This window comes from Scardinius erythrophthalmus (genome assembly GCF_964197995.2).
Source record: "Scardinius erythrophthalmus genome assembly, chromosome: 6".
Classification (NCBI taxonomy): domain Eukaryota; kingdom Metazoa; phylum Chordata; class Actinopteri; order Cypriniformes; family Leuciscidae; genus Scardinius; species Scardinius erythrophthalmus.
Window position 1 is genome coordinate 6,022,266 of NC_138226.1, and position 12,242 is coordinate 6,034,507.

Below are 12,242 nucleotides of genomic sequence, written 5' to 3' on the forward strand. Positions count from 1 at the left end.
ATGTTGTCATACCTTATTGATCATATCATTTTTTACAGTGTACATTTACTTACTATTGTACATTATGCATAATTGCAAGTAACTAATCCTAACCGTAAATCTATAGTAACTACATGCAGTTAATTAATACTACTCATTACTTATTTGAGTAAGCACGATGTAACTACATTACCTTAAAATAAAGTTGACCGCAATGTAAGCTGAAAAGGAATGTTGTAGAATCAAAGCATGTTATTTTTTTATTAAACATTGTAAGTTACTTACAAATCGTTCCAGTAAGAACTAGAATTGTGCATTATACAATTAACAGGCTCGATTTACAGTAGATTTCGTGTTGACTTTCCAATTCAAATTCAACTGAAATCCAAGCAATTTATATAATTCAAGCCTTTGTCAGATGGACAGTTTCCACACCAACATGTTATTCCATAAATCTCCACATCCATATTTAGATAAGACGTGGCCGCTGCGTAACCTCTGCCACTAAAAACAAATGCTCAGACCATTTGCACTGGCCAGACTTGGCTGCCAACTGATTCTGGTCTGATGGAATAATGGAAGAAACGAGACAAATGACACATGAACACAAACATGACATTGCTAACGGACACAGGATAAAGTATCCTCCGACTGAAATACACACAGTTATCTGAATTTGGTCCAGAAAAGTTAATGTTTAGTTGCACTGCTAAAAAGTTATATCGTGAAGAGTTTTTTTGACTGGTTTTCCAGTAAAACATATCTAAAAACCCATCAAACAAGATACATTTACTTGAGAAACAACAATGCTTGAGATATCAAGACTTATTTTTTTTTTTATAGATTGCATATGTATTTTGCCTTTTTTCTACTTATAAACTTTAAAAATAGCTGACAGTTGCGATAAGACAAAATACATAATGCATTCATATTGAAGATATATTCTCTGAAAACAAGTCTTAATATATTATGCTGTGTTGCTTCTCAGGTTATTTTTAGATACTTTTATTGGTAAGTTAGAAATTTTTTTGAAAGCGAGAGCTGGAACTCAAAACTCTGCTGTCTCACAAAATTCAATTAAATCCAGTGCAAATTCAATTGAAATCCAAGCAATTTATATAATTCAAGCCTTTGTCAGATGGACAGTTTCCACACCAACATGTTGTTCCATAAGTCTCTACATCCATATATAGATAAGACGTGGCCGCTGTGTAACCCCTGCCACTTTTATGGTTTGCAGTGTGTGTGTGTGTGTGTGTGTGTGTGTGTGTGTGTGTTCACTACTCACTGCTTCTAATGTGTGTGCACTAACTTGGATGGGTTAAAAAATGCAGAGAACAAATTCCGAGCATGGGTCACCATACTTGGCCTTCACATCACTTTACTTCAATAAGAGAAAGGCCCACATCATAAATGTGTCTTAGATAACAGAAGGTTGTGCAGGTCAGACAGCTCCAATCACAACAAATTCACCTCTTCTTTTCTCGTTACTATTGCTCATTTCTGTCAACAGCATAGCCTGGTTTCACGAGGGGTCGGAAATGACTGCAGCGGTTCACAGCGGGTTCATTGCGCACGGGCTTGGAACAGGTTTAAGCACGTCCGTGAAACTGGACTTGATTTGAATTCCAAAGGTTGGAAAATGAAGTGACAGTCTCTGGGTGATTGTAAATATAGGCAAGTGAGGTTAAGTGGGAGAGTAAATGAATCATTAGACTCAAAGGCCGGCCATGAGCTGTAGAGAGCTAATGTGAGACGCCGAAGGCGAGCACGTGTGCAGAGTGCCAGTGCATGTTGAGGAGGCCAATTATTGGAAATGCCAGAGGAAATCAGTGTGAATTAAAAGGTGTGAGAACACATTTAGTCAAAGACGTCAGATGCAGCTTCATTGCGTAGTCTGATATGTTTCAGTAAGGTGAAATGTATCATTCCTGTTTAGTTAGTGTCACTAATGGGAATTGCAAAAATAATGACTATTGGTGGTGGGGATTGTGACTGTCACTGACTAAATCTTTTGAATCAGTTCATCAAAAAGATTTGTTCATTCATTCATTTATTTAGTCTACCTTTTCTGTAGTTTTTTTTTTTTTTTTCCAGTGAGTTGAATTGAATCAGGTCACTAATATGACTAATATTTTTTTACGAGTGACTCATTAAACCATTCTCTCACCTAGATAGTTAGATGAATCTTTTAAATCGGTTCACTAATACAATTTGTTTATTGATTTGCTTAGTTACATGCTTAATTCTGCAGGTTTCTGAATGAGTCATTAAATGAATCATTGGGATTTATTGAGCGACTCCAATCTTTTTAATAAGTTTGTCAAAAATATTTATTCATTTATTCATTTAGTTACCTTTTCTGTAGGTTCTTGTGTGTTATGAGTCAAATAAACCATTCCCTCAACTTTATTTAGTGGATACAATATTTTGAAGGGGTGTATTTTTTTAATTAGGTCCAACTAATGAAATTCCTTCACAACCTGCTGGAATGCAGTTTGCTATTTCTATAGTCAATCTTTATAGGCAAGAAAGCAGTTGAGCAATTCAAACTTCTGTGAACAAAAAATGTAACTGAATGGAAGTGAACAAGGATGATTTGTTCACTTAAAAGATTCAAATAGGAAAAAGTATAAAAAAAAAACTATACACATCAGCTTTAACTTGGGCCCCAAAATGCTTGTTTTAGTTGGCAATGAGAAATATGATCGCAATGTGTTAGAAAAACTTCCTACTCAACCTATGGAGCTACAGGCTGCAAATATCCTAGACTGCTGTGCACCGACTAGAAGATAAAGCCATTAGTCATTGTAGTCTATTGAGCAATACATCCGTATTTGGTAATATATGAAGGCTATAGAATGTCTGTGCTCTGATGTCGTTGTTTGTGTTCCAGCTGGTCTTTCCAGATTCTTTGCATACTATATATAGAACCTGAAATGTCTTTCCCTTCTACTTTGAATACATCCATGTCTTTGAGCACACATGGCTTAATCATGGCTTCATGTTAGTAAAATGTATATGGACACCATAGCAGGCAGTAGAGTAAACTGTGGACTTCTACAGTCAGTTTTATCTTTCAGATCTGCTACTTTCATGGCAAAGCAGCATTTTGAAAAGAAGCTTACTGAGCAACTAAGAGCTGTCTAGCGACTACAACTAGTGGCTGGGGTCTTTAGCGTCCTTGTTAGCGCACCCGCCTCCCATGCTGGAGAACCCGTTTCGAATCCTGCTCGGAGTGGGTCGAGTAGGACAAAGGCTACATGGAGTACATTTTACAAGAAAATACTATTTCAGTCTCTCTTCTTTCAAAATGTCACACATAATTCAATGCGCTACTGTTTTTTTATAATTATTATTAGTTGACTTTATTCATTTCTACAGTTGCAAGAAAAAAATTGTGATCCCTTTGTAATTACCTGGATTTTTGAATTGATTACTCATAAAAAGTGGTTTGATCTTCATCGAACTCACTATCATTTACACACAATCTGACTAAACTACTGAGACTGAGATACTAGTACTAGAAAAAGCAATTGCACCCTTGAAATGAGCAACATGTGAGTCATTTTCCTTGCAACTGTAGCTACGTGAATCCTAACACAACACAAGATGCATTGGATGATAACTACAGTATAACCACCATTGGGTATTGAAGTTACCATCACATTAGCGCTAAAATGATTCCGTTGGCCAAGCATTTGTGTCTGCATTTGCACAGATAATGTTTTTGACTTGGGTTGTGGGCTAAGAACTGTGCTGGAAGGGAACAGCATGAGTAATGTTTAGGCCAGCTCCTGGGGAGCCAGTGTGAGAAAATGAACTAACTCTGACCAGCATAAATCACCTTTTTCTTAAACAGCTAAGTGCTCTTTTTCTTTCCCGCTTTTTAAAAACCATTTAAGATCATAGCACATTGTTAGTCCTGGCGGGACGCTCTGAAAACACAGTGTTGTCTTTTACGATGCTTCACCTCATTTCCTCAGCTCAATGTTTCTTGGTTTGAGCTGAAGGACTGACTGGCTGCTAGCAAGAGACTTATAACCTTACTGTGTTTATTTTTTCAGCCACTTGAGGAGTGCAATTTCGCTCCTGAATTGGTCAGACGGGCTGGAGCTGTGATAGGAGCCAATGGCTTCCTGGATTTGGCTGCTCGGGAGCATGTTTTTCCACCTCAAACGACTTTTAGTTCTCACTGTGCTGACCCAACTGAGCGTATAAAGATGTAAAGGTCTCAAATGAGGACAAATAGAGGAACTAAGTGTGGACAGAACAATGATGGGTCCTCTTCCAAGATCTGCATTCCCTGCTAGCCAAGAAGAACATTGGGTGACTCAGAGCTGATCCGGGGTGTTTTCCCCTTTGAACAGGAAAAACGGCGCTCCACCCCGTCCGTTGAACGCTAGTGTGAAGCCCATATGGTTCCTGATTGAGCTGCACATGTGCTGGGATGGGTCTGTCTTGTTCAGATAGCAGGTGCATTGCCAGATTGGTTATTTGTGTCCTTGATATGTTTACACAAAGTGTTCTTCCCTTGATCGCAGCTATCCATTGTTCTGTGGCCTTCAGCTGAGGCATCCATTATTACAAAGCCAGTGATTCGACTTTTCAGCATAATTAATTTCCTGAAAACAGAACAGTTGGGAGGTTGCTGACCAGTGTAGGTTAAAATAAGCCACTTTCAAGTTACTGTGATAATTATATTTTGGTGTCTAGATATGGCTTGCATCCATCCTTCAATGTACAGTAAGTCTTTAGATTTTTTTTTATTTTATTTTTTATAGCTAGGATTTGGGTGGGGGTTCTGCATACTGTATACTTTATTAAGATCAATCTTAAAGGTGCTCTAAGCGATGTTGGGTGACGTCACTTTTTGTTGACTTTCGAAGTATTGTCAAACAAAATGGAGGCTAGCTCGACCCTCCCTCCTCTTCATCCCATCCCCTCCCCCTCCCTTCTGTGCTTCCTGAAACTGTCATGAGGCTTTTCCAATGTAAATTTGGGACTTTGCGGGTTCCTTCTCCTTTTCCCTCTTCTTTGCTATTTGTTCATCGAAATGCCTTTGGTCTGGTGTCGGCCATATCAAAATTCAAGAGAATATAATTCTTACGTTAGTCGTTGTCGTTGTCTCTTCATGCTTCTCTCTCCTCCACTCCCCACACCCCCCTTCATGTGCACGCGCACTAACCCCCACCCCCAAATCAATCTTGTCAGTTATTGGCTGGAACATTGTTTGTTATGTTTCGTGGCCAAGGCTGGGCCAGTTTGTTTTTCTTGCCGTTTGTGGAGCCTGGGCTGCCTACAGAGACCGCGTTTTTTTACAGTGTGTTCAGGGGACAGGCAGCTAGCGGATAGTGAGGAGATGTTTGCTGTATGTGACAAAAAATGTTTCAGCCTAAAAAATGTGTGACATCGCTTATAGCACCTTTAAGAAATTTAAGATTAAATTGTTCTCATTGAAGGTGGAGGGTTACTGGACTGCTACAGCAAATGATGATGTATTTGAAGGTTCAGCAGTGAGTTCATTGGCTACTGATACAGCAGGAACCAATCAGCTTTGCCCTATAGAGAATGACGGGATTGCAAGCAGATTGAGTTAACCCCCTGGGGTTGGCGGTATCGCTGGCGATACCAGCTCACTTTTTAACTCAGCGAATGTTTGTCTCACAGACTTGAAACGCATGTCTATACATGACCTATTAGCCTGCGCCATCTAGAGTTTCATGACAGAACTTTGTATTTCAACCTCACAAATTTAAAATGCATTCTCAATTCAATTCTCAATGGTTCACAACCCTGGATGTACCTGGGGCAGTACTGTCTGTGGTTTATTTGTCTGTTTCTTTCTATTTACTTTGCATAAGTGAGGAGGAGGGGTCATATCTTGCATAACCAGACTGTTGGCATAAAGTTTGGTCCAGTTTGCCATTTATTTTGACCAAGCACTGTTTACTTGGAGAGGAAAGGTCTGCCTGATTGTCTTATTGAACAGAAAGCCCCAAAAGACAAAGGATAAGTATAATTATATATTTATGTATACATTATATTTATAATATTTAGTTTTAATAAACAATAATGATTAGAGAGAATCCAAAATCAGTAGAGTTTATCGGCTAAAAGTTAGTGTACAGTATGTGCTTATGGAGTTTGAAGTCTGTTTGAGGTGTGGTTGACAGGAAGCATATGTGTTCTGGCTTCTGAGCAGCAGGATCTCCTGTACACACACTTTCCTCCCCATAAAAATGTACGGTACAGTTGAAGCAGTTCTTTAGTACCAAAATATGCTATAATGCATTTGGAAGTGAAGGAATAGGACTTTCATCTTCAGTTAACATCGTTCAACAGACTCTGCGGTACCAGGTAAGGCACAAGCCAATGTGCAACAGTGATTTACTCGTACTCTCTAAGGTGTGCAGTTCTTATTTATCACATTAAGTTTTATAATGATTAGATGATGATGATTCCTATGGGGTTCAGTGTTGGTATTTGTTTTCTGTATGGAAAATTCTATACCACCCACTCTCTTTAGTTGGTGGTGACCCATTTTTACAGTGGCTTTGTTAATTCCGAACACATGCTGAGTATTTTCTAGCTGTGTTTTATATCTAGCTGCTATACAAGCCTGTGGCCATGCAGTAAGCTGTGGAGTGTCATGCCTCATTTGGATACGGTCCTGCAGCAAGCTTTACTTTAGAAGTGGTTTGCCGTTCTTTACCCCTATTCAGCTTATGCAGCTACAGCACAGGTCATTGCTTCATATGAGTTGCAAGCTGCTTTCTCCTAGCCTCACCCTGGCAGCGCCTTTCAGCAAAATTTCATATCCAATGGTCTGTCTCCCATTCTGGGGACTTTCTTCAGATAGACTAGTTTGTCATTAAGGAGGATTTATGTCTGGTATGTAATAGAGAAGTTTTGGGTGAACATGGGTGGGTGAAGTGGTTGTATAGCCCTGTGGGGTGCTGGCTAGACTGGATTTGGCATGGAGATGAGCTTGGCAGGGTGTAGCAACCATTATAACTATGAAGGACATGACCCTCACTTTTAGAAATGACTAAACTGAACCCCTCCACTTTTTGGAAGATAGTCATTATTTTTTAAAAGGTTTGTTTTTCTTGAGTGCAGTCCAAAGGAAAACTACACTTGCATTTTATGAAAAATGTGAGTGCTGTTTGCCGCTACAAAACTCGCTGCTGCAATGCTAGCATGTATACTGGGTGGTTTCCAGGGTGTACCTATGCCGTTTCTAAGGTGTTCTACATTGAAATATTGTGGATAGTTACTTCACTGATCCCAGACACAGAGGGCAGAGCGTAGGGTTTTGGCCATTAGCTTCTTCCCTAAGACTCCACTGTTTCCCTGTGTCCACCCTGAGTCCCTCTTCTCTGGCTCAGCTCCCAGTCTTTGATTTTTGTCGGTATTTCTCAGGTTTTGCACGTCCTCAGTCTCCTCCTGCTGAAAACAATGCCTTCACATGGGCTTCTTGCTTTTAGGGTGTGCCCATCGAGTATAATTGAGCTGTTCACATCAGGGTCTCTTCTGAAGTTCAGATCCTGTACAATAACAAGCCTTTGTAACTCTAATTATGGAAGGTAAACAGTTTCGGAGCCTAACAGATTGTGAAGTCAGTGACAGATTGAAGCATTTGATGTTCAATACTGCTGAAGAGTGAGACGTTTCTTGAAGGAAGTGAACTCCCTTTGCTTTTTGGGACGGGACTATGATTTCCTGAGATTTATAGAGTAAATGGATCGAGATGGAAGCCAAGAGGTGATGATAGTTGTCATTCAGCAGAGGAGAGAGAATAATGATTCGAAGCATATGAACCCAGACTCTCGCATCTGCTCAGTTGACTGATGTGATTATACTGTATGTTCAATCAAATAATAAGTCACAAGTCACACAGAGTATTTTTCATTGATTTGAAAAAACAGCTTTGTTTTCAATAAAGCGAGTCTGTTGCTCTGAATAGGACTGGCCAATACTTTAATATTTACAATATTTGTGATGAAACATATTGAATATTTCAATGATTTTAATGCACTTTTTATTTGGCCATTAAGACCATATCATTAAACAAGGTTTGCAATCAAAAATGACATTAGTTTAAGTTCAATTAATTTGATTATTTTTCTTTATTTTAATGAACCAATTCAAAACTGAATCAATCATTACTCAGAAAGGCTGTTTTTAAAATTGTAATGTGTTCAAATGTTACTAAAAAGTAACATATTTTCAGAACAAATGCATAATGAAATATGTATTGAATTGAAATCATATCATGCTTTGCAAATTTTAAACTTTTTACCATACCTGATTTTGTGAAGTATTATGTATTTCTTAGTGTACAGTCAGCACATACAGTAAGACATGATCACTTGGTATTTCTCTACAGTCACAGAGCTGACCTTTTGTTCCAGATGTTTTAAGCCGGTGCTTGACATTCGGCTCATTTCTGAGTTCATGAGGAGTTAGTCTCTCTCACACAGCGGGATCATTGACCCCAGGAGACACATTTTGTGATGTGAACACATGTACCTGACTTACTGACAAGAAACACCAGAGCTTGCATCATAGTATCAGATGTTAAGTTATGAGCATGTCCAGATGGGATATGCAGGAATTTCTGTGGAGTGGATTGTTAAACAGAGCAGAGAGTATAGAGTCTTATTGATAGAGGAAAGCATTAAAAATCTGACATAATATTTCATTTCAGCATAAAATGCCACTCACAACTTAATATGATTCTGTAATGTGTAAAACAAACAGATTACAGAGTGAAAAAAAATAAGCTGGGTTTTGGGGGCTTGGTGATACGTAATAGGAATGTCTTAATTCTGTGTGTGGTTTTATCTTCAAGAGAATGTGATATTACATTGTTTCATCTCACTATCATCTATTATGTGTGCTATATGAACTTGAGACTTTATGTAGGGATTATGATGGTACACAAGCTTCGACCCCAGCTTGTCATAGGACACGATGAATGAGATGTCTACATGGTGAAGGTTAATCTGTACGGATTACTTGGGGTACTGTAGCTCTGTTATTTGAGTAAAATGAGATTCAGGTTCTGAATTTTTTACAGGAATCATTTGCAGGGGCATTTATGAACTCCAGGTCTTTGCATATCACTATTGCTTTGCTTCTCCATATGGCTTAATTTGGCTTAAACTGTTCTACATCAATGCTAGTTTTTGTGATTTTATTCCTTTATATACTTCTAGACTAGAAATCCATGTAGAATTAATGATATGTTAAATGCTTATCATATCGCAGCTCAAATCGATATACTGGTCTCATATGATTTCATAATCTCAGTATGATTTAGTTATGATCAGCTTGATACTTTTGAATTGAATTGAATTGTTCAGAGTTCTTTAGTAATACTTTTCTTCTTTTTTCATTTGTTGATACCTTTAATGCACACTTGAAGCACACTTGAGCTCTAAAGTCAAATGCTCGTCGTTTGAGAGAACATGCAAAAAGGAGTTAAGCACACTGAAGGAGTTACACACTTCTGAACATCACTTGCACCCTGGAGGGCCATTTGTTCTGGTGAAGTGTTTTCGCATGGATTGTGTCTACAATCAGAGGCCGAAGAACAACCCAGGCTCACTGGAAATACGTGACTACATTTTTAGACTCTACATACAATTCACTGGAGTTTCCAGCTAAAATACTAGAGGCAATGCATTATTTATTTTCACACAAATTATGATTACATGGGCAGATTATCGATTAATAAAGACGTAGATATTCACGTGGTTCCTTGCACAATACTGTGCTATCACCTCAAAACACCTTTACCATGTGCATGATTTGTAAACTAATATATTTTAACATTACATCACATATTCAGCTCCATATGTATGGCTTTTCTGATGTAGTAAAGTTGCACTTGGTACAGTATTGAACTTGCAAAATGGAGCACTTGGGTATTCGACAAAAGAGCTTAAGTCCATGTAAAAACAAGGTAAAATTCTATGGTTTCTTCAGCAAATGTGTCTTTTATATCGCATTTTATTTCTTCAACACTATTGGTTGGGTTTAGTGTAGGTTGTACGTAATTTTCAAAAGCGATAGTGTTAACCTTTTAGCGCCACGCACTGGACATTTCATTTCCGAACTGCTGCGATATGTACATCGACCAATGTAATAAAATGTTGGCACAGTCATTTTTACCTGTTTCAGAGATAAATGAACGCACATTTTAGCACCACTCACTGGGCATTTCACTTTAAAACTGCTGCGGATCATGCAACAAGAAGCTTGATGTTATTTTTGCAAAAATGTCGCCACAGGCGCGTATTTTTCTTGAACCTTAGTTGCTGAAAAGCTTGTCTATTTGGGATTTCTCTGTTAGATGATTACTCATCATTCATGATTTATGTGTTCCTCTTCCTACTCAATTTTCAGCATAGATACAGTTTGGAAAACAAACAGCAACACCCAAACTGGTTGACATGGAGTAATCAAGACAAGGTGGAAAATATGTAAACAGCAGGCCAAGTGAGTAACAGCATGAACCATTAGTCCCTGGAGAAAGAGCAGAAGAGAAGAGAAGGGAATACACATGCTGAAAACAGACAAATGATATTAGTTTTATTAGAAACAGACTCTATCATGACATTGGCATTGCCATGAGGGATGTTAGAGTGTATTATGAGTTCCTCCGTTGGGTGGAGCTCAGTTAGACAACATATTGTTATTGAACAAACTGGAGTAAGATTGTTTTCAAAGTGACATCGCCAACTATACAGTGTTTTTGCGAATCCGTGTGAACGGGGATTGTTTTGACAACGTTGCTGTCTATACACAAAAATTTTCTGGTTTTAGTACATCATTGTCGTGTAAACATAGCCTAAAAGTCAGCAGTCATGCACCAGGATTTTTCTTTTGCAGGCCCACAGGAACAGCATTAAAGTTCCTGTCTGTTCTCCAGCCCAGAGCATTCTCTCTTACTGTAATTGTTGATTATTTTCATTGCTTGGCATTCGTTGGCTTGTCTGCTTCTCTAGAAACTCGATATGTGGACATAGTCATCACTCCGCCAGAGTGTGTGAGTCCGCATGTTTTTGATGAACGTATGTGTGTACATTCTGTTGATTCGAGCGGTGTTGGGTTCCTGCGGTGAGCCTGCCTATGAGTAGGCTTGATATTGCGTGACCTTATTGAATTGGTCTTCACGGATAAAACCGTCTGTTGAGAGTCATAAAACAATTCCATTCCATGTATGGAGTCATTGTACAGTCAGTTTCACAATGCACGTCCACTTACAATGCATTAAAGGAATAGTTCAACCAAAAAATTATTCACACTCACGTTGTTCCAAACCTGTATGACTTACTTTATTCTGTTCAACTTAAACTAAACGATGTCCATGTAACATTGAACTTTCATTGTACACTAACACATGTTTTGGCTAAAATAAATAAATAAAAGAATAAAAATGCAACAGTTTGCACCACTTTTCAGCATTTATTAAGCAAGTGAAGCAATTTTCAAAAAAAATTTGTTATACAAGTTTCAACTCATTTTTTAAAAGTCAAGTTTAATGTAATCCAAGCTGATTGTACTTGTAAATCAGCAACTACTGATTTTTTTTTTTTTTACAGTGCAGATCTTAAAATTTGCCGACTCATCACTTCTAATCTTCAGCATACAGTAGTGGCCAGAAGCCGTGTCCAGAGGGGATATTTGTTTTTAATGACCATACAGGTTAAATTAAACCATCAAAATATAAGAACATATTTTTTATTTGTAAATATTTTAAATATGAGGGAAGAACAAAACACTAAACTTTAAGGCATTTATCTGACAAATTTATTTAGCAAACAAAGGGAAACTAAACCAACAGTTTAATTTTATTATGCACAAAAAAAAAAAATACATTGAAAAAAAGCTCAAAGAAAAGAGCACACATTGACTACGACATAATCTGTTATTAATTTTCAGTTGGTTCTCTCTTGTTTTTGCATGTGTTCATATATTCTTTGTTTGACAGCCTGGTTGTATTGGTACAATTTGGCATGTTTAATTACATTATCACAAATAAAACAATTAAATTCAATTTCATTTCAATTCAACTTTATTCTGGACTCATGGTCCAATATAAATACAAAACACATACACACACCAAATAGAAAAAAAAAACAATTTAAATAGGCATTTTAAAAAGACAGCTGTACCAGTGCCTCCAAAGCTTGGACTGATAGTGGACTGCACTAAATCTAATATTTGTTAGTGACATAATTATTTAATTC

The 12,242-nt window shown here is 37.8% G+C and overlaps 1 protein-coding gene across 10 annotated transcripts in view; it reads left to right on the forward strand.

Moving 5' to 3' along the window:
* The window catches only part of tns1b (tensin 1b), a 231,354-nt gene that overhangs the window by 91,167 nt on the left and 127,945 nt on the right, over positions 1-12,242 (forward strand). For 2 of the 10 annotated variants that reach the window (XM_081369329.1, XM_081369333.1), the window contains exon 1: positions 6,209-6,339. The exons of 7 other annotated variants lie outside the window; for them this stretch is intronic. The gene's annotated coding sequence lies outside the window, so the exon portion shown is untranslated. Of the gene's footprint in view, positions 1-6,155; positions 6,340-12,242 lie in introns of those variants that run through there. One more of the 10 variants, XM_081369332.1, reaches the window with a different exon arrangement.